A 23,382-nucleotide genomic window follows, 5' to 3' on the forward strand; every position below is an offset into this window, starting at 1 on the left:
GATAACATGATAGATTTTTAAATGGCAGAGTTTTCAAAATACTAATAATAGCATTCCAAAATCCAATCCAGCCAGTTCAATTATGTACAATATATGAAGTGAGCATTTGGACTCAAAGCCCCTGAGTTGCAATATTAAAGCGCCTCTAAGAGCATCCTCCTTCCAGATTCAGAGGAGTTTGAGGTATTCACAACACATCTAGCTTTCAGGTCCCTGGCTACAGGGACTGCCTCAAGGTAAAAAAAAAAATCTATGAAATCAACCAAATCAATTACACCTAAAGCTATCATATGAATGTATTTTCTAATAAAATTTATAAATTAGAGATATATGTGTAACTTACCCAAATATTTTTCTTAGAAGGATGGACATAATAATTGTACCCCACTCTGACTATGGCAGTGGCACACTGATGACTGAATACTCTATGTTCTGAATACAGATTTCAACATAAGATGACAAGAAATTTTTCCTTTGAGGGTGGGATGTACACATTATAAAACATGTATGTTTCCACAATTTGCCTGCAAAATTCATGTTTTCTTGTTTTTAATTGCTGAGTAGTATTCCACTGTGTAAATGTTCCACAATTTCTGTACCCATTCTTAAGCTGAGGGACATCGAGGTGGTTTCCAGATTCTGGCTATTATGAATAACGCTGCTATGAACATAGCTAAGCAAATGTCCTTTTTGTATGGTTTAGCATCATTCGGATATATGCCCAGGAATGGTATAGCTGGATCTTGAGGAAGCACTATTACTAACTGTCTGAGAAATCGCCAGATTATTTCCAATGTGGTTGTACAAGGTTACATTCCCACCAACAATGGAGGGTTCCCCTTTCTCCATAACCTTTTCAGCATGTGTCATCCCTTCAATTTTTGATCTTAGCCATTCTGATGGGTGTGAGGTGGAATCTTGGGGTCATTTTGATTTGCATTTCTCAGATGACTAAGGGCATTGAGCATTTTTTAAGTGTTTCTCTGCCATTCGATATTCCTCCGTTGAGAATTCTTTTTAGATCTGTACCCCATTTTTTATTTGGATTACTTGGTTTGTTAGTGTTTAACTTCTTGAGTTCTTCATATATTCTGGATATTAGCCCTCTGTCAGATATAGGGTTGGTGAAGATCTTTTCCCAGTATGTAGGGTGGGAACTAGAAAAGATCATCCTGAGTGAGGTAACCCAGAAACACATATGGTATATACTCACTTATAAATGGATATTAGCCATATAACATAGGATAAACATACTAAAATCTTTAGTCCTAAAGAAGCTAAACAAGGAGGACCCTAGGAAGAGGCTGAAACCTCACTCAGAAAGGCAAACAGGATTGACATCAGAAGTAGGAGAAGACAAGGAACACGACAGGAGCCTTCCACAAAGGACCTCTGAAAGACTCCACCCACAAGGGTATCAAAGGAGATACTGAGACTCATAGCCAAACTTTGGACAGAGTGCTAGAAACCTTATGGAAGAAGAGGGAGACAGAAAGACCTGGAGGGGACAGGAAGTCCACAAGGAGACCAACAGAGCCATAAAACCTGGGCCCAGGGGGCCTGTAGAGACTGAATATCCAACCAAGGACCATGCATAGAAAGGACCTAGACCCTCTGCTCAGAGGAAACCCATAGGCTGTTCACTTTCCAAGTGGGTTCCCAAGTAAGGGGTATGGGGGCTATCTCTGAAATGAACCTGAGTTCATGGCTGGCTCTTTGATCACCTCCTCCTAGGGGGTGCAGCCTTGCCAGCCACAGAGGAAGACAATGCAGCCTGTCCTGATGAGACCTGATAGGCTAGGGTCAGATAGAAGGGGAGGAGGACCTCCCCTATCTGTGGACTAGAGAAGGAGCATAGGGGGGAGAGAAGGGAGAGTGGGTGGGACTGGGAGGAGACGAGGGAGGGGCCTACAGCAGGGATACAGAGTGAATAAATTTAAATTAATTAATTAATTATTTTAAATGTATACTTTATTACTGAAGTTATCAGAGTTTTATTGAATGATGATAATTCACTAAGAGGGAAAGTGAGTTTCACTTTTAGAGAATCCACTCATTCTGTCTCCCAATATTAGTTTCAAGCACTCTACTAATGATATAATGATGTATACCAATTGCAGAGACTTCAGCTAAAAATTGATCTGATTAAGAAATACATTGTTGTATTGTAACAAAATTGACAGTCCAATTTTCTTACAACATATTGCAATTCAATATCTCTTGTTAAAGAAACATTAAGTTTACTCCAACCCATACCTTCTTGCTAAATCATTTCAGGTAAATTTAGTTAAAGGTACTGAAAGAATTTATGACTTCAACTACTCTTGCATCATAGTATAGTAATATTCTCTATTTATTAGCCCTGAGTCTACTTTAGACTTTTTTGCCATTTTTATTGTATTGAGAATAGACCTTTTTTTCATACATTATATTCTCCCCCTCCCCCACCCATTCCTAGATCTTCTTCTCGTCACCATCCACATCCTTCTGTCTCTCCTTAGAAAATAAACAGGGATCTGAAGAATAGTATAAAATAAAATTTAAAAAAAAAAAATGGTGACCAGACAAAACAAACAAAAAACAGAAGAAAAAGAACCAAATAAAAAGCATAGAAACCTCTCAGATATGGTGCCAGAACCTGGAAACAACCCAGATGTCCATCAATGGAGTAATGGATACAGAAATTGTGGTACTTTTACACAATGGAATACTACTCAGCAATTAAACATGGAAATCATGAAATTTTCAGGCAAATGGTGGGATCTAGAAAAGATCATCCTGAGTGAGGTATCCCAGAAGCAGAAAGACACACACAGTATATACTCACTTATAATTGGATACTAGACCTATAAGATAGGACAAACATACTAAAATCTGTACACCGAAAGAAGATAAACAAGAAGAGGTTCGGGGGTAAAATGATCAATCCTCACTTAGAAAGACAAATGAGAGGGACATTGGAAGTAGGAGAAAACAAGAAACAGGACAGGAGTCTACCATAGAGGGCCTCTGAAAGACTCTACCTAGCAGTGTATCAAAGCAGATACTGAGACTCATAACCAAACTTTTGGCAGAGTGCAGGGAATCATATGAAAGAAGGGAGGTTAGTATGACCTGGAAAGGATGGGAGTGCCACAAGGACCAAATATATCTGGGCACAGGTGTCTTTTCTGAAACTGATTCTCCAACCAAGGACCATGCATGGATATAACATAAAATCCCTGCTCAGATGTAGCCCATGGCAGCTTAGCATCCAAGTGGACTTCCCTAGTAAGAGGAAGAGGAACTGTTTCTGACATGAACTCAGTGGCTGGCTCTTTGACCTCCTCCCTCCCGAGGGAGGAGCAGCCTTGCTAGGCCACAGAGGAGGACATTGCAGTCAGTCCTGATGAGACCTGATAAACTAGGGTCAGATGGAAGGGGAGGAGGACCTCCCCTATCAGTGGACTTAGAGAGGAGCAGGGAGGAGATGACGGAGGGAGGGTGGGATTGGGAGGGAATAAAGGAGGGCGCTACAGCTGGGATATAAAGTAAATAACCTGTAATTAATATAAAAAATAAAAATTATTTTAAAAAAACATAAGAAACACATATAGACACAGGGACATGTTCACATACACAGGAATCCCATAAAAACACAAAACTGGAAGCCATCATATATAAAGGACCTATGAGGTTTAAAAAAAGAATGCCCTGTCAAAATATTATAAAACAAAGAACTTCCAAAGATGCCATTAACTTCTCTTTGTGTTGGCTATCTATTGCTAGGCATGGGACCCGTCTTGAGAGTGGTCTGTATCCCCAGTGAGGACATTTTTTTCATTTGCAAGTGTTTATCAATTGGAAATAGTTTCTGGATTTCAGATAAGAAAATGTATCCACTTCTCTCAGCTCTGGGCCTCCATCTGACCCAGAACGTGGAGGCCCTGTGCATGCAGCCACCGTTCAGAGATATTTTCATAGAAAACTTGTAACTTTTTGAAAATACAAATATTTATCTAAAGTACATGACAACGTATACTCAAAAATCCAAAGTAAAATTTATATGAAAAAAAATTGTAGTGCTTACTGGAGAACAGATAATATCTTTAACAAATAATGCTAAAAAAAAAAAACTATGTTTACATGCAAAAGAATGAAAGTGGATCTGTATCAATCACCCTGAACAAAAATTAGATGCATGTGGACCAAAGACTCAATATGAAACTTCAAATACTAAAACTGATAAATTAAAAAAAGAAAAAGAAAAGAAAAGAAAGAAAGAAAAGGGAAAAAAAAGTCAGTTTCCTACAAGATTTAGGTGCAGGGCAAAACTTTCTGAATAGGACTGCATTTGCTCAGGAATTAAAGTCAACAATCAATAAGTGGGACCTCATTACAGCTTCTGTACAGATAAGGAAATGACCAACTGAATGAAAAGGAAAGCCACATAACAGAAGAGAATTTGTTAGCTATATAATTCCACAGAAGATGAATATCCAGAATATACAAACACGTCAAAAACTCAAGGAAACAAATGACCCAACTAAAAATTGGCTAGGAATCTAAACATAGTTCCCAACAGAAGAAATAAAAGTACTAAGAAACATCTCAAAAAGGGTTAGCAATTAGGGAAATGCAAATTAAAACAAGTTTGAGATCATAGAACTACTAAGATCAACAAAACAACTGACAACAAACACTAGTGTGGTCATGGAGAATGAGGAACCCTCATTCATTGTTGACAGGAATGCAAACTGATACAGCCACTCTAGAATCAGTACAGAGAATCCTCAAGAACTAAAAATAAATCTACCATATGACCCAACTATACTACTCTTTGGCATATATCACAGGATTTGGCAATCATATATAAATACAAACTAATGACTCTGTTTTTGTTGTTTTGTATGGGCATGGTTTCAGGGGTGGCCACTTTGTACTGGCTAGCCAACCTAGGGGCTCATCTCTGGGAGGCTAATTCTCCTTTCAGCAGTCATTTGTTGCCAGCAGTTCTTTGTCTAGTGGTAGGAGTGACTATTGAATTTTTCCACTTCCATGTTAGCATGTTTACTCGCACTGTCATAGTTTGAGTTTTGTTTATGCAGCCATTTCTAGAAGAGACGGATTCACAGAAGACTTCCTAGTATCCTGGCTCTTAAAATCTTTCTGGCCCTCTTTTGCAGGAGTTGTGATGTCTGGGTGCCTCAAGCGTTTGCATAGTGTTCCACTGTGGTTTTCCATTAACTCTAAAAAGAGGAATCTTTGATGAGGGTTGGTAGCTACACTTATCTGTGGGATAAGGATGAGATTTTAGAATGTAGTAAGGAATCATGCTGGTCTAGCAAAGTGGTAGCAGTGAACAGTTGTCAAATCTTGTAATGCATGCCAAGGAATGGGATAGTTGGGTCATATGGTAAATTTATTTTTAGTTTTTGAGGATTTATAAATACATACACATACACACATGTATATATGTATGTATGTAACAATAATTAGCAAAGAAAAAGAGGCTATCAATTTAAGAGTTAGGAAGACATGGGAAAGCTTGAAACAACGAGATCTGGGAGAGTCTGAAAGGAGAATAGAGAAGGGAGAAGTGATAGAATTATATTTGATTTAAAATGTATAAAAATAAAGAAAACCATTATACTGTTTAAACTAACCTAGTCTAGTAAAAAGCTGTCATTCCACTGTGTTTCCCTTTAGAATTCAACCCTAAAAAGTAATAACTGTGTAAAACAGGATCTTTAAAGTCAGATTTTTTAAGGCAATTACTATATATCATGAAATGATAATGTAGTATACATTCTGCAAATAAAGATAAATTTACTTAAACTACACTAACTACCACTACCCATTGTCTTCACTTTTTATTTTTATGTAGTCATCAAGTTTTTGGAATCGTATGGCTTAATGCTGTACTTGTGCCATACTCAGCTAGTCACCCCAAGGATACGGCAAACTTCTTTCGCTATCTTTGTCTAATGGCACATCACTGGCCCCAGCTGGCAGCTCACCCCAACTATTTCTGTTATGTATTTTTGCTGTCTCTGCACAGTAGGTGACAATCCTTGTCAGGTTTCCAGTCTGTCTCATAACTGAATGATTAAAACCTGCTGCAGATGTCACATCTAAACACTTAAATGGATTTGTAGCATCAGTGTCACCTACAAGACAATATCACTAACAGCATTGTCCTAGAGGACTATCTATTTCAGTACTGCCAAGCTCTCTTCATCATAACTGATAGGACACTTATTTCCTAAAACAGAGGTCAGCAAACTAGAACACAAAAGTAAAATCAACACTGATGCCTGTTCTTCTATAGCTATGACCTTAAAAATAGGTTTTATATTTTTAAATAGAAAAAAATAGCTTATATTCTGTGACAAGTGAAAACAGTATGTAATCAAATTTCAGTCTCCACAAAAAAATGTTACTAAAAGACAGCCATGTTCCTTCACTACTTCACTACTTCTCTCCAGCTGCTTTCTTACCCAAGCAGCACACTGGAGTATGAGCTACAATGATTGCTACACAAGCCCCAGATATTTACCATCTGGATCCTTTAAAGAGAAAAGTCTACCAACTCTTTGCCTAGAGAAGTTTTTAGCTGTAGGCATTATGATACCAAGGGTGTACTGTATTAGTAACCTCGGATAAATGACAATAATGAATCAACTATTTCCCTGCCTCGCTTCCCATCCACTCAATTAACAAATATTTCCCTCCAATGTAGACAGCTATACTCCTTTTACTCTTTCCCTTGGCTCAGGCTTGCCTTAAGCAAAGGACTTAATGATGTTGGGCAAGAACAAAGAGCTCAGCATCAAGTCTCCAATAATGGCCTCATCCATGTCCCAAGCCCTCCCAGTTCTACACTGTACCAACTGTAATGGAGATCTCTACTATTTTCAGAGCTGACCAACATTTTTTTGGTATTACTGTGCATGCTGTTTATCACTGTACCCATGCTCTCTCTATCTACCACTAAGGCATGTTTTTCTCCCCGTTGGGCATCTTTACAACCTTTACACCTTTACAAGTCGAATATTTCAACTTCTAACCTCAACAACTCCTCTTAACTACTTCTCTTTGAATCTTCAAACTTTTGGCCTACAAGTTCAACCTTCATAAATGGCCTGCTCTTCTGTTATTAGGATCAGTTCATATAAACACCAAATACAAGACTATAACAAAATCAAAATCTATACAATGGTTGTACTTCCCCCCTAAGAACACTCACTTTGAAACATCTCACATTTGTAGTGTCTGCCTCAAAATGGCACATATTACATTTCCTTTTTTCTCTCCACTATTGGCAGTTGTTCCAAGATTCTATGCCTGCTTCATCCAAGTGCTATCTCCACCTACCAAGGAGGGCCCAGGGTATCTGCATCTCTTTGAACATGAACTCATGTCAAAGCTCACAATGACACACATGGTATCAGGAAAGAACACCATAAGTGAAATTACTATTATATTAACTTGAAGTAGTAACTTGGGTGGAACCAATCTTAAAAATATCAATCTTTAAATAGGCAAGAACCTTGTCTATTTCAAAGGTGACACAGAAATACAATAACTTAACTGGGCACAGCAGCACATGCCTGTAAGCACTCAGAGAGGCAGAGGCAGGTGAGTTCAAAGGCAGCCAGATCTACAAAGTGATTACAGGACAGCAAGGCTACACAGAGAAACCCTATCTCAAAAAAACAAAAGCAAACAAAAAAATCTCTAATCTCCTAGTGTCTAAAGTACTTCTGTATTTTTTCCTCTTTATTTATTTATTCATTTTACCTACCAATCCCAGCCCCCTCCCTCCTCTTTTTCCAGTCTTACTCTCACACTCTCTTCTCTTATTTCCCCCTCCCTTCTTCTAAAAGAAGAGAGCCTCCTTACAATCCCCACCTCATAAGACACAGTAAGAAAAATGTGTTAATACTAAGAGCCTGTTCATATAATTATGAATAACCTTTATGATACTACAACAAAACTTAGCAAACAGGAGTTTCTTTTTGTTATTTGTTTTGGTTTTGGTTTTTGATTTTGATTTTTCTTTTTTTCCGAGACAGGGTTTCTTTGTGTAGCCTTATCTGTCCCAGACTCACTTTGTAGATCTGGCTGGCCTTGAACTCACAGAGATCTGCCTTCCTCTGCCTCCCTGAGTGCTGGGATCAAAGGAGTGCAAGTGCGCTGCCATTCCCAGCAACAGGAGTTTCTTAAGGGCTAGTTATGATGTAGAACTACCCAGATACTTTTTTTTAACCTTATTTCCAACAGTTCCCTTTTTAAACTACTGGTTTGTAGGACACAAATCTTTTTATTATACAGCAGCAAACATTCACTAGTCTTACCGTAATTTTTCAAATATTGAAAAGCATAGCAGGTGACAAAGGTTTTCTAAAATTTTAATTTTCATATAAAAATTTGAATTTTTATCTTTGGCAACAAACCTTTTTCTCAGACTTTTTTAAATTTAATTTTATTTATACACTTATTTATTATAATTTATTCACTTTGTATCCCTTCTGAGGCCCCTCCCTCGTCTCCTCCCAGTCTCACTCACCCTCCCTCTTTTCCCCCTGTGTCCTTGCCCTAGTCCCCTGATAGGAGAGGACCTCCTCCCCTTATATCTGACTCTAGCTTATCAGGTCTCATTAGGACTGGCTGCATCATCTTCCTGTGTGGCCTGGCAAGGCTGCATCTCCCTGGGGAGGTGATCAAAGAGCCAGCCGCTGAGTTCATGTCAGAGACAGCCCCTGTAACCCTTACTGGGGCACCCATTTGGTAACTGAGCAGCCAATGGGCTTCCTTTTTGGCAACAAATCTTAAGAGTTATTGCCTTTAAAGTGACATATCTTTTTCAAGAAAATGACTCACAGGTAACTAAGTATAAATCATCATAGTTTCTTTTCTATTATAGAAGTAGTATTTCATATTTTAAAAAAATGTGACTTTTTTCTGAAAACTCAGAAAAAAGCACAAGGGTTTTGTTTTGTTTTGTTTTGTTTTCCCCCTCTAGACAAGCAACATACAATGGATATAAAGCAGAAGTGCCTTTTGTATTCTTCCAATATTATCTCAGCAAATATTAAAAGAAAGACTAATCAGTTAAAATTTTAAAAACTCATTGCTGCTTCTTCCTCAAGTTCCTTCTGAAGTGAAGCTGGCTGGATATTTGCTGTTTTCAGTGTTTTTTAATACACATCATGAGACAGATACAATTACTGGTACAGTTTGGTATCACTAGAATTTAATTTCTATTAAGATGTCCACAGATACCTAGCAGTGTATCAAAGCAGATGCTGAGACCCATAACCAAACCTTAGGCAGAGTGTAGGGAACCATATGAAGGAAGGAGGAATTAGTCCTGTCCCTAGGGAGGACAGGGAGCCCCACAAGGTCCAAATATATCTGAGCACAGGGGTCTTCTATGAGACTGTTTATCCAACCAAGGACCATACATGGATATAACCTACAACCGCTGCTCAGACATAGCCTATGGTAGCTCAGTATGCAAGTGGATTCCCTAGTAAGGGGGACAGGAATTGTTTCTGACATGAACTCATGAGCTTTCCCTCCCCACTGAGGGAGGAACATACCTGATAAGCTAGGGCCAGAGGGAAGGAGAGGAGGACACCCCCTCGCAGTGGATTCGGAAAGGGGCAGAGAGGAGATGAGGGAGGGAGGGGAGGATTGGGAGGGAAAGAGGGAGAGGGCTACAGCTGGGATACAAGTGAATGTATAAAATGATTTAAAAATTAAAAAAAATATATATTAAAAATTCAAAAAAAAAAGATGTCCACAGATTTACTTACTTCTGTTTTTAAACCACAAGACAAATGTCAGATCAAAAAGGCAAAGACCTTTATTATCATAATCGTTCTAATTTTGTGGGTTCTCAACACACACACATCTGCAAAAGACACCTGGCTGACAAGTAGATATAACATTCTGAGAACTACTATCTTTATTGCTTATTTGTTGGCTGATTGGTTGGTTGGTTCCAAAGTATAGCCTTGGCTGTCCTGGAACTCACTTTGCAGACAAGGCTGACCTCAGAACTCAGAGATCTGCTTGCCTCTGCCTTGTGCTAGGTTTAAAAATGTATGCACCACCACTGGCCAGTTTTAGAACTACTAACTTAAGCAAACAAGTAAAGCTATAGGGAATAGCTTAAAGTCATTGATAAAAATGGTATGGTGACATCTCCAAATCCATGGTAAATATCCGTATACAATGATCATACCACGTATCTGCATTAATGGTTTTGATTTTAACTCAAAATGGTCTTATTTGTTCTGAAACTTAATAGTAATACAAATAGCAGCACTCAGCATATACCAATATTATCTCATTTAATCCTCATATCTCTATTCATCAGCTGTTATGCCACAGATGAAGAAATCTAGATTAGAGGTAGAGGAAGTCATTTGTACAAGGTCAGAATAACAGCTGCCAATATACCTTAGATTCAGACAGAAACAAGTACTATGCATATCAAATTAAGTCTTGATAATTTATCTTTACTATGAAATCTTCTGGCAAGGGAAGCACATCACAGTAAAAGAGCAAGTTGGAGGTAATACATCTCAAGCCAGGAAACAGAAATTATGAGACCAGGGTCTCATGATTCCCCCAGTAACATTTAATACCTTTTAATATTGGGCCCTGCCTCTAAAAGTCCCTGCTAATAGCACCATTTTAGAAAGCTAAGCCTTTGGGGGACATCTAAGCTATAAAAACCATATATTCTCCCCCTTTGTACCACAAATCAGTATATTATGTGTATTTAAATAGACTGATAATTTATGCTTTTGTAATTTTAAAGTCAACTTAACAAGATCTCTACTTAGAAAGGTTTTTGAGTTACTTGAGTACCTCTATCTTCAAATGAGAAACAATTCTATTTAAGATAGTGTATAAACTAAACAGTGTATTAATTCATGCTACTTAAATATCGTATGAATTAATACATCAAAGATTATTACTTTCTTTATATTATTACTTTTTTAAGTGCACCATGATGTTACATTCATTTTAAACATGATAAAACTGAAATTCAAATACGTTAAATACCACCTTCTTCCCAAGGCCTACGGCTTATATCACACAAAAATCAAAATCAGTCTCAATTTACTCTTAAACCCAAAATCTTTGGTCATACATCCAGGTCTATTAAAGAAAGTCTCAATGACTCACCAATTGCTCACAAAGTTGATACAGTACTTACTGATACCACACACTGCCCAAATCAATCAAGATATGACTCAACTTGCATCTTAAAAACCAATAAATGACAAAGTACATGTTGAAAATAGGTATGGTCTTAGGTGCTTCAAGTAAAGGAGATCATCTATAGGCAATATTAAATAATGAAGTAAATTGACTCATATAATGTCAGCACACATTTATGTGAGTTGTTTACATTTAAAAAAAAGCTTAGAATATAATGTCATCACAGCTACAGGGGTCATCTACAAATTATACAAAGACTTTCAAAACCAAGAGTATTGCAAACCTCAGTCAACTACAACAGAAGCAATTTTCCTAAACTCCAATCAATCAGCAAAATTTCCATTTCAAGTTAGAATATACAAAGGTCAGGAGTCATGCCCTGAAGTTTGTTTCCATTTGAAGAATTTACACTACAAAATAGCTGTAAAAGAGATAGGGAAGGAATTAAAAGTTTATCCAGTTCAATCTATTTGTTGAAAACGAACTTTTGGGGGCTGGAGAGATGGCTCAAAGGTTAAGAACATTCGCTGTTCTTCCAAAGGTCCTGAGTTCAATTCCCAGCAACCACATGGTGGCTCATAAATATCTATGGTAAGATCTGGTGTGCAGGCAGAACACTGTATAAATAATGAATAAGTCTTTAAAAAAAAATGAAAACCCAACTTTTAAGAAGTATAAGCATCTGTGATTAGAGAGGAATGTGGTTTAATTTCAATCCAATCACAGTCTCAGAGTCCACGGCTTTGGAGGGAAGCCGAGAGAATGAGAGACTCTGGGTACCTCTAAAGCAGAAGGCAGAACAGAACAATTACTTATAGTACAGAGCACCGTTCCGGGTTCCAAATTCTGGGAAAGAGATAATTGAAAAAAAAAACAAAACTACAGATCAATATTACTTCTCCCACCAAGGATTTCTATTGTGACCAAAAGGAATCACAATGCAATCATGAAAAGCAAATGACAAACATAAAGGAGGGTGAAGATTGAGGTCATATCCCTTAGCATGCATCATTTAAAGAGTTCCCCCACTTATCTGAATCAATTTTACATACTTCATTTCATTCAGATAATTGAAGTTTTCCTTTAGAGTTGTAAAATGTTTACCTCAACATAATTAGTAAATTGTCCACTTAAAGATACCACTACAAAAATTGCCATCTTTTCCTTCTACACATAGACATGTACTCCACTATCATTAAATGTATGAGATTTTGGCTTTGGTGGAATTTTTAGTTCAAATGTCCTCTTTAAAAAATTAGTACAAGAAATCCTCCAAGAAAAGTTATGGTCATTACCTTTTTAATACAGTGTTTGCATTACTTGTTAAAGACATGGCAATTTTAGATTTCAATACATGACTGCTGTTCTAAAACCAAATTAAAGGTTTAGACTACTAAAGAGTTTGATGACTTCCCTCAATACAATAACTAGAATTGTATGGAGAACAAAATCAAAGAGGTCCCTCTTTTTATAGGCAGTAATTTAAGGGCCTTGTAATGAGAATTTGCTCTTTAGTATATAATTACTAATGAACAAAAATGGGGTCATTAAACTCACTTCTTTATAGTGCCATAAAATTTCTATGTGTAAGAAATATAAAATAATATATACATATTCATCAAACTCAAAACATACTGAAATGTGCAATGTCTTACAATTCAACATAGCAAAATTTTTGCACCTTACGTAAATGCTTCTAAGATGACTGAAGTCATTTTTCATAAAATATGAAACCTCCAAGTACTAATGTTGGCAATAAAATGTCTAAACTCCTTAAATGTATTATGAATTTTCTGTAGACATTTCTCCCAACACTAATAAGAACTTACTATTAGAATGAATGTGTATTTAACCAATATTAATAACTTGCTATGAGAAATCCAGTATCACTCTTGACATATACAGTCTAAAGGACAGGAAATAACCATGCTACAGAAATGTATAATGAACACCTTATCAAAAAGAAGCCTTATCAAAATGGAGAGAACATAGGGCAGAAAAATCAAACACTTAAAAACAGTTAGCCATCATTCAAAATGGACAAAAATAATTTGTGGCTCCATTAACATGGTGGTAGAGAAAGGCTAGCCAGGAATGGGTTCTGAGTCTTGAATAGATAAATCATGGATGTCCTAGAATTTCCAATGCATACAAAAAGCCAAACCTCAAAAAAGTTTCAAGTGAAAACAGCCAAAGAATCCACATTTCAGTATCAAAAGGGCAGTGCAATGAGAATGAATCTAGAAGATGGTATCACACATAGTATCCATGTTCTGCCAAGACCTCTACTATCTGCAGACAAAAACAGGCCTCCATTTCCTGTTCAGAGAAGAGAAGACCTGGCCAACCTGTTCCAGATGCTTAAGCTAAGAGAATGATCTAGTTCCACAGGGTTCTGAAAAGAAAAAAAGAGAGAGAGAAAGACAGGGAAGAAGGGAGGGAGGAAGAGAAGAAAGAAGGTGAGGTACAAAAGAAACCCTGATTACTTTTTAGACAAATATTCAAAATGTTTATCATTTGTTCAAATAGCTTAAAATCCATAAAAGGAGGGAAAAATCTGTTTTCGTAATAACTATCACTCTGTATCTTAATTCCCTCTATGACTTTACTGAAATATCTGCACGTTTCTTACATACTTTGAGATGTATGTAAGAAACATCATACATCTGTACAGCTCCTGATGAAAATGTGTTTAAAAATAAACTCTCACATGCACACAGAAAATATGTCAAGGGCATATATAGCATAATATCATATTTCTGTGAAGAATGGATGATCAAGGTATAACTCTGGCTGCTACCAAAAGAGATTTTGGGGCAAGGGTGTGGGGAGTATATTTTCCTTCTGTGTAAAAGGGACTGATCTAAAAGTGGATACTCCAGGAAGACAGGAGCGTACTGAAGAACCTACCAGTATAGATAGATGCAGGGTGACTGCTTCATATAATTAAGCACCATCCTCCTCTACTTTTAAGTTTGCTTTCGGTAACAGTCTCAGTAATTAAAAAAAGAAAAAAAGAAAGAAAGCTTGTAGTTCAGAGAGAGAATCAGTGTATAGCACTTCACATGTTCAAATAGTAATTACTCTATGGAACCGGCCTGGCTATGCATTTGCTGGGCCCAAATTCTACCAGTTTTTCAATGGAAAAAGTGATAGCACTTTGCAAAATAAATCTTGAAATGTTTCCTATTTTGTTTTGCTTTAACATACAAAAAAGAAAAACCTAAGTATAAACATAAAAGAAAGATAAGACTCATTGTGTTTTAGTAATTACCACCAACATAAAGCACACTACATCACTTAAAATTCTAGGAGAACATAACAAAGTAGTCCAGTTCCTAAAATCATGTTATTTATGCTTTCTACAGGCTGAAGAATACATCCTTATAAAGTGAAACCAAAACTTTAAAATATGGCCTATGGTAACAATTAGACGTTGCTCAATTTCTGGTTATCAAACTTTTTTTCCAGTAGAAATTTCACATTACTTCAGAAATTTTTCAGTGACATTAAAGAACAAAATTAATGCTTCTTTCCTCAATTTATCTAAAATATTTATATACTTTGGTATTCTTTTTCAGTACTGGTTCAACACAATGGAGAAAATTAGTAATTTCAAGTTTACTAAAATCACAATTTGGTACTTCCAGACACTCATCTACCAGCAAGAGCACAGTTACAGAATATCCACAGCACTTGACACTAGCCATACAGATTAAAACCATCGCCATCTTTCAAAAACCACCTACCAAACGACAAAGAAGCAAAAAATATTTAGTAAGTCTACACCAAACACTGCTGTGGGAGATGTAAAAATCCCATCCCACTCCAACAAGGACCTCAAGGGTTCCTGCATTTTAGGATTTACTTTTTAATGTAATACTGGGAATAATGATTTAGATCACAATTCATGTATTGGATTTCTCTTCCTACTAAATATCAAAGTGATTCATATGCTAAAACTCTTGATATACCCATGTTCAGAGAAAGATAGGTTACCTAAATCAAGAGTATGAATGACAGGGATAAGAGAACTGGCTCATTAGTAAAGAATATGAAATCTTTGGCCTGTTATTTGTCTTGTCTACAAGATGTGCTGAGGTAAAGGTGCACAAATTGTGAGAGGGGCCAACCAATGACTGGTCCAGCTTGAGACGCATGCAAAGAGAGGGAGCCCACCCTTTACACAACCAGGACCTAGGGGCTGCATGCCCAGAAACCCATGATAAAGCCAAACACAACTGGGGGCGGGGGGAGGGAACCTTTTCCTGTGGAAGCAGCCAGGTTGATAGGAGCATGGCCTTTTCCTCTCCCTGTCATGGCTTGTGCCCATCCCCTTATATCAGTGTACTCTGAAAAGGAGGAGCCTTTCTGACAAGAATGTCACATTGCCAGCTGAGTTCAAATCTCCCATTCAAAAGGATGTTGTGAACTTAGACAGCCCTATGCAGGCAGTCAATTAGCAGGTCATCAGACCAGTGCTGAGTCTTGGAGTACTGGCAGAGATGTGGCTCAAATTTCCAGAGTTCAAGGTGATAGGACCCACCATTCTGGCTAGGTTGTCTTTGGAAATATGTGTCCTGGCGGCCACATGTTTGCACCAACCAAAACCTGGTGTCATAGGCACCACCCAAAAAATGATATGCCATCTGTTCTGCTCTGAGTGCCTCAGTCTTACCAGGGTTGATAATATCTAAAAGTCATCATTTTGAGGAAGTTCCTGAGCTGCCTTTGGTGGCTAAAGATAAGGTTGAAGGTTACAAGAAGACCAAGGAGGCTGTTCTTGAGGGAAGCTTAAGAAACTTACAGCTTGGAATGACATCAAAAAGAGCTATGCCTCTCAAAGGGCAAAATGAGAAACCAAGGACATATCCAGCGCAGGGGACCCTGCATCATCTATAATGAACATAATGGTATCATCAAGGCCTTCAGAAACATCCCCGGTATTCCTCTGCTTAATGTAAACAAGATGAACATTTTGAAACTTGCTCCTGGTGGGCATGTGAGACGTTTCTATATTTGGACTGAAAGTGCTTTCCGGAAGTTAAATGAGTTGCATGGCACTTGGTGTAAGGCTGCTTCCCTTAAGAGTAACTATAACCTTCCCATGCACAAGATGATGAACACAGCTGTAGCAGAATCTTGAAAGAGCCCTCCAAGCACCACAAAAGAGGATTCAGCGTAGTCTTGAAGAAGAATCCAGCGAAGAACCTGAGAATCATGTTGAAGCTGAACCCTTAGGCAAAGACTATGCACAGGAATACCTATTCTTCGCCAGGCCAGAAATCACAAACTCCTCATGAAGAAACTGGAAGCAGCAGCAGCAGCACTGGCAGCCAAGTCAGAGAAGAGGAGCGCAGACAAGAAGCCTGCGGAAGGCAAGAAAGAAAAGAAGCCTGCAGATGTCAAGAAGCTGAAGAGACCTGCAGGAAAGAAGGCTGCCCCAACGAAGAAGCCAGCAGCTGAGAAGAAACCTACTGCAGAAGAAAAAAAGCCTGCTGCATAGACTATTAAAATTTGTTTCATTCCATAGAGCAAATAGAGACAAGTCAATTTGAATAAAAACCTAATCAAAGAAAACACTAAAATCAATCAAATGATTCCTAATGATATTCTGCTATGCTCATAGATTGGTGCCTAGCCCAGTTGTCATCAGGGAGGCTTCACCCAGCAACTGATGGAAATAGATACAGAGACCCACAGCCAAACAAATACTGTTGACGAGGGAAAGATTGTAGGAGTTAGAAGGGTCAAGGACACCACAAGAAAACCCACAGAATCAACTAACCTGGGCCCATAGGTGCTCACAGAGACTGAACCAACTACCAGGAAGACTGCATGGCTCTGACCTAGACCCTCTACATATATGTTTTACAGTTGTGTAGCTTGGTCTTCTTGTGGAACTCTGCACAGTGGGAGCAGGGCTGTCTCTGACTCAGTTGCCTGCTTTTGGGACCCTTTTCCTCCTACTTGGTTGCCTTGTCCAGCCTTACCAAGAGAGAGGTGCCAAGTTTTGCTGCAACTTAATATGTCATGTTTAGTTGCTATTCACAGGAAGCCTGCCTTTTTCTGACAAGAAATGGAGGGGGAGTGAATGAGGATGGGAGGGGGGGATGAGAGGAGAGGAGGGATGGGAACTAGTTGGGATGTAACATATGAGAGAATAATTTAAAAAGAAAATTGTGTATTCCTTTTACACAGCATCCAAGTTCAGTTCCCAGCATCCCCACAACCCCAGTACTAAGGGAAGTGACACCTCTGGCTCCCATAGACATTTGCAGTCACATGCATATACATACGTGTAATTTTTTAAATTAAAATAAAAATGTTTTTAAAGGAACATGACTAATAGAATCCTGGCATGGTAGGAAGTGGAGGCATGAGGATAAGGAGTTCAAGGCCAGGCCTCAGCTATATACTGAATTTCAGAATAGGCTATATAAGACCCTGCCTCAAAAAAAAAAAAATAGCTGAATCGGAATAATTTTTAAATTACTTAAATTCAAACTTTTAAACTACAGGAGAAAGAAATGCTTCAACAGAGAGATGTAAGTAGAGTTTGGTAATTTCAAGTAATTTGTATCTAATGTGTCAAAATTAGAAATCATTCTCATATAGCAGAAAAGAATGTTTGTTGGTTTATTTGTTTCTTTGTTTTGTTTTTAATAGTGATTACATGGCAATTTCTAGGATAACATAGGCAAGAAAGAAAGGACCAGAGTTCAGGAAAGCATTTTACTTTGCTCAAAAGGCTGGGACATTGAGCTGAGGAATTGACCAAATCAAGATCAAGTTTGGTACAAGAGTGTCCATGAGGTTTCATCTAGTTAAATGTTTAATAAAGTACTTCCAAGTCTTTTGGAATTGTAAAATAGTGAAGCTGGATTACACTGCTGAGGTCCCTCCCAAATAAAAAGTCCTGCTATTCTCTGATTCATAAGGTAAAAATATCAACATGATTTCAGAACAAAAGTAAGTAAGTTATATATTATTATTAGCTTTGGGTATCACCTATTATTGGTTTTCAAGTTTGTCGAAGTATCCTGATTCAAAACGTGTTCCTCCGACCCTCGATATTAAATTGCTTCATTAAATACAGAACAAGACCATCAGGACAACAGTGTATAAGTTCCTCTCAGTGGAAGCTGAGAAGAATCTATTCCACATCAAAACCTGGAACGCACTATTTAAAATTCAATGTGTCTCTGGCGTGTGGATTCCTACGTGAAACTCCTGTCATGGTTTAAAGCTTAAGGCAAAACAGGCTAAAATGGTTCTATTGAGTTCTACTACCGCTTTTTTTCCAAGAGCTCCTTTACCTGACCGCTAGAGTAAGCTTTAAAATCAACTCCGGGGGTGGTAACAACTGAGTCAGGCAAGCTGGGGCACAAGAGGGCCGAGGACAGGCACCCACCGCGTGTGGAAAGGTCACGTTTTCCATCCCCAAACTGTGTGATACAGGTGGAAGGAAAAAAAAAAAAAAAAGACGTAAGCCCTTCTCTTTCTCTTTGAACTTCCCATCACAGGGTCTCAAGGCACTAACTTCAGGATCTCAAAGCTTACTTATCTAATGAGGCGTGGTTCTGAGAAAACTAAAAGTTGCTCTGGACCCGCGGCGTGGTAGGAGGGGTGCGGGCGCTGCCTACCGCGACACCGAGAGTTAAACTAATGCATTAATGCAACTTTGCTGTCGTCCCGTTCGCAGCAAAAACTTATTAACTCCTAGAACCCTTCCTCGCCCAAGAACGTCGGGAGACCGGCGGGACCCCGCGGAAACCTCAGGCCTACGCCGGGTCCTCTAAGGCGGGGGCCTGGAGGTAGGGCAGAAGGAGAGCGACACGTCGGGAATCGCCACCCGCGGTGGGGACGCCGGGATCGTGACTAGGAGGGCGCAGGCCTGGGCCACGCCGCGCCACCGCCCGGGGAAGGCCGGCCGGGGGTCCGCCGGGCCTCGGTGCGCCCCGGCCTCCGCGCCGGGGAAACGCGTCGCCGAGGACCACCGCGCGCCAGCCCGGCCGAGCCGGCAGGAGGCCGCGCTCGCGCCCGGGAAGCGCGGCCTCGGGCCCCGCCTTCCTCGCCCCCTCTCCTCGCGGCCGCCGCCCCTCTGGGAACTCCGCGCCGCGCGGCCCCGCGAGGCGGGCGCCGGGCGGGAAGGAGGGAGGGAGGGAGGGGCCGCGCTCCCCGCCTCCCGCGGCCAGCGCAGCTTCCCAGCCCAGGCGACTCACCTCCTCCTCCTCCTCCTCCACGGCTCCCTCCAGGCCACCGACGGCCCAGCTGGCGACGCGCTGACGCCGGGCCCCTCCCCCGCGGCCGCCACTGAGGCCGCAGCCCCTCCCCGCGGCGGCTCCGGCGGCCTCGGGACGCGTCGGGCGCCGGACACGCCCCTCGCCCCGCCCACGGGCGTGAGGCCCCGCCCCCTCCCGGCCGGCGGCCTCCACGCGGAGTCCCTGACTCAGAGGCCGCGCGGCGCGGTGCGGCGCGACTTCTCGCACCTGCTCGCCGCCCACGGGCCGTCCCCACCACCACCACCCCGTACGCTTTCCAGTCACGCCAGCGCCCCCGCCGCCCCTTCGGCTTTTCCGCACGCTCTCACACCTCTGGTCGCTGCCTCCGCCCGCGCTGCGGCCTCCTCTTCCTAGCCAGAGGTGTGCGGTCTCACCGGGTCGCGCGTTCGCAGGCAGGTTTCCAGCCGGCACCTGTGGTCCCCTCCCCTAGTCCTTCCGGGCGCGCCCGAGCCTCAGGGACCCCGCTTGGCCAGGGCCCACCCTCCTGCGGGTATTGGCCAGCACGTCCTGCTTTCCCTCCCTCGGCACTCCTGGCAGATCTCTTGCTAGCCGAAGCTGGCTTTTCTGTCTACGTAAGTCATGTGCGGCCTTTTGGGTTGTCGATGTTACATGAACTTCAGATGCATCATGAGTATTAATAATAACACCTTCGCAGTCCTAATCGCAAGAACAGTCACAGAGCAATTGAAAGTCAGAAAGAGCCCAAGAAAACTCGTAAAGGTCGCTGTAAAATGAGGTATTTGTCTCATTTTATATGATCTGTATGATATATCACATTTCTGTGATTCTGAATTAATGACTTTGTACTTGAGATCACGTTGTGGATTAAATGATTCAGGCAAAGGCAAAGCATGCAATGGTAGGTATATGCTTTTATCTGGTAACTTCATTTTTAAAGCTACAACTTGGAACAGACTGTAGTACAGAAATGCGTTAAGCATACCAAAACAACAGAAACTGATCAGGCCTTTGGAGTTATATCCGAGTTGCTCAAAGTTATGTGAGTAAACATTATCCTTAAATTGAACAGTGAAAATGATCTTCTCTTCTAGACAAAGCCCACACTCTATGCGGACCTCCAAAGCTTAAAACCATTCTTGAATTGAACAACAGTATCAAAAGCATTTTAAAGACCTAATAAACCATCTGTCCGTCCACTTTTACACAAATTGGGAAACAGAAAAGAGTGAATGCAGAAAGCTGAAAATGAGAATTCCTGACTGCAAATGAATCTAGTAAACCCTGTTTCACAGAATAAAATATTGGGAAACCCCCAAAGCTGGGGTTTATCAATCTGGAAGAAGAATCAAAATTTTGTAAATGAATCAGCTTCTCAAGATCACCTGGAGTCTTTTTTTTTTTTTTTTTCATTTTGCTGATTAAGATCTGAAGCCCAGAGAAGATAAATTGCCTAACCTATATATGCAGCTTAACTGGAATAAGATTGGATTCATACTCAGACCTGTCTCATGTACTTGTCAGCGTAGGATTTAGAACTACAAATATAAAGCTACTCAACACCAGAATTCTTTGACGTCGCAGCTCTGCCTCAGTATACATGATCTGTGAGTTTGAGGTTAGGTGTTGCTGTTAGAAGCCTTCTCACCCTAACATGTTCAAGGACTCCTGTTGTGCAACCTGCAACAAAGCCAGGGATCATCTGCATGATCTCAGTCACTTCTGGCCTGGGCTCTGGGACCATGATCCAACCAAACACATTCATCCTCAGAGGTGCCAAAGGCTGTGCCTGATTAAAAGAGTTATGAAATCTCTATTGTCAAGGAAATTACAACATTATTGGTGGGGTAAAATATGAGGCATGAAATGATAATTCAACACTAATAATCAAGAACTCAACAGTAATTTCCAAACGTTAAGTGGGAAAATGATACACATAAATTAGGAAAAGACTTCTTAAAGGCCACAACAACAAAAAGATCCGTTGTTTAGGGCACTGTATACAGGAGAGAAAGTAAAGCAAAATGCTTGAACAAAAGCACTGAGAAGAAAACAGGCACACCACGAATGGTGGAAAGTAAGATCAGGGAAGTGAAGCAGGAAACCTGAGAAGCAAAAGCAAGCTAGGCCAAAATGTAAGGACCTAGATTTCAACATGAGACATAGTGGGAAATCATTGTGGGCACACTGGGCAGGGGAGAAAGAGTGGGGAAAGATGTGAAAAACATCAGAAGTCCATAACCTTGTTAGGTATATTGGACATCAGTGCTTCTTACATAAGAAAACACAAAAAGTAAGTCCGAGGTGATTTGGGAATTGTGGCAAAAGTCAATTGGAGCCACATAGGCCCCAGGTCCTTAACAGTGCTCCTAGGAACAGCCTGAAAACTGCTGGATAAGGAAGCAAGATAGCTTCCCAAGGGAGATCCTCCACATCTTATTCTCATTCCACAAGCTAGTTTGAAACTCAAATAGAATTAGAAGATAGCCCTGGGCCTATTTTTGACATGTCAAAGCTGCGATGTCCCTGGGCCTCATCCTTGTATTTTTATGGTCAACTTATTTTTATTTCTAATTCAGCCATAGTGATATAAGTGTTTTCTATGGTGAAGTATATGTTACAGTAGAAAATAAAATTTAAAAAGTGATTGTTAAATATATATAAAATGTTGCTTTGACTCTACCTTTAAGTAGCTTGTGATCTACTTGGAGAAGAAAGGACAATGTACTTAATATCATATGAAATATAATCCATGGACAGGGAAAGCAACCTGTGCACAGCAAGATGAAGTAATACAGAAATTGTGAGGGGTATAGCTGAGTAGACTGGAAATGATATGATCTATAGAGTCATCACTCAACAAATTTCAGTGAACTTTGCACAGTGTTCTAGATACTAAAGACAAAGCAGTAAAACAAACAGTTCCTGTTCTCACTGAGACCCAAAAGAAGTCATGTTTCATGTGTTCAAGACTCTTACGAAAAGCAAGGACATCTAGAATAAGAAACTGGGAAAAGTGTGAAGGAATGAAGCAAAGGAGATATTAAAGCCTTAAGTGTCGGAGGGCTTTTGAGGTCAGGTTAAAGTAAGGACATTGGAAGATTAGTCCCTCTGGGATTGCAAATTTGAAGGATAGATGGGGACCTGGAAAAGCAGATGCAAGCCTTCATGATAATACAGGCAGGAGATAAGAAGTAGACAAGGTTGCTGGCAAGGTTAGCAAAGAAGATGAAAATGTCAAGACTAAATAGTGGGTAGGTGGTGTTAGTTGCAGAAAATCTATAGCATCACATGCAGCAGAAAGGTCGAAGAGATAAGCATTAAGAAAAGGCCAATCTGGTTAACAACAAAGATGTCATGTGTGACGTCAAAGAGAAACGTCTCTGAAGAATCAGATGTGAAAAAAAGGCAATGAATGCTGACTAAAATAAGCAGCACAATTCACAATGTGCAAAGCATGAATGTATTTTCTTTACCTTTGGGACACTATTGAATTTTAGATACATTTAAGTTTCCCTATCTGTGCCTCCATATTTAAGGAAGAATAAATATCTTCAGATTCTATAAGATTTACTTTTATAGCTCAAAACTCAGTCACATAAATGACTCCCAGAACGTTCACTCTTCTCTTGAAATATGGCAATGACTTAACAGCTCTCTTACCTGTCATGCCTAAACCAGGTAGGCAGTGAGTATGGCCTTGGACACATCATACATTCGCACTGAACTCCAGGTTTTTACTAGTAAAGAACAGAAATCTCAGACTGAGGTATAAAGGCAGAAGGCAAGCCTTTCTACAAAGACAAAAGCAAAGTATCCTGTGAAGTGTGCAGGAGCAGCTACCATGACTTCAAGTGGCACTTTTGCCATCTGCAGGAAGACAGCTCAGCTGAACCAGATGCTCTTTTGTTTAGCA

The 23,382-nt window shown here is 40.0% G+C and overlaps 1 protein-coding gene and 1 pseudogene across 13 annotated transcripts in view; one reads left to right on the forward strand and one right to left on the reverse strand.

Annotated features, from left to right (window-relative positions):
• Gtdc1 (glycosyltransferase like domain containing 1) overlaps positions 1-20,051 on the reverse strand; it is a 409,253-nt gene extending 389,202 nt beyond the window's left edge. For 2 of the 13 annotated variants that reach the window (XR_009593840.1, XR_009593839.1), the window contains exon 1: positions 19,819-20,051. The gene's annotated coding sequence lies outside the window, so the exon portion shown is untranslated. Of the gene's footprint in view, positions 1-19,448; positions 19,538-19,818 lie in introns of those variants that run through there. The other 11 variants (XM_060390105.1, XM_060390106.1, XM_060390113.1 and 8 more) reach the window with 10 other exon arrangements.
• On the forward strand, positions 15,506-16,729 carry LOC110561967 (large ribosomal subunit protein uL4-like; annotated as a pseudogene).
• Positions 20,052-23,382: the final 3,331 nt, after the last annotated feature.

The sequence above is a fragment of the Meriones unguiculatus genome, chromosome 8 (assembly GCF_030254825.1).
Source record: "Meriones unguiculatus strain TT.TT164.6M chromosome 8, Bangor_MerUng_6.1, whole genome shotgun sequence".
In the NCBI taxonomy this organism is placed as follows: Eukaryota; Metazoa; Chordata; class Mammalia; order Rodentia; family Muridae; genus Meriones; species Meriones unguiculatus.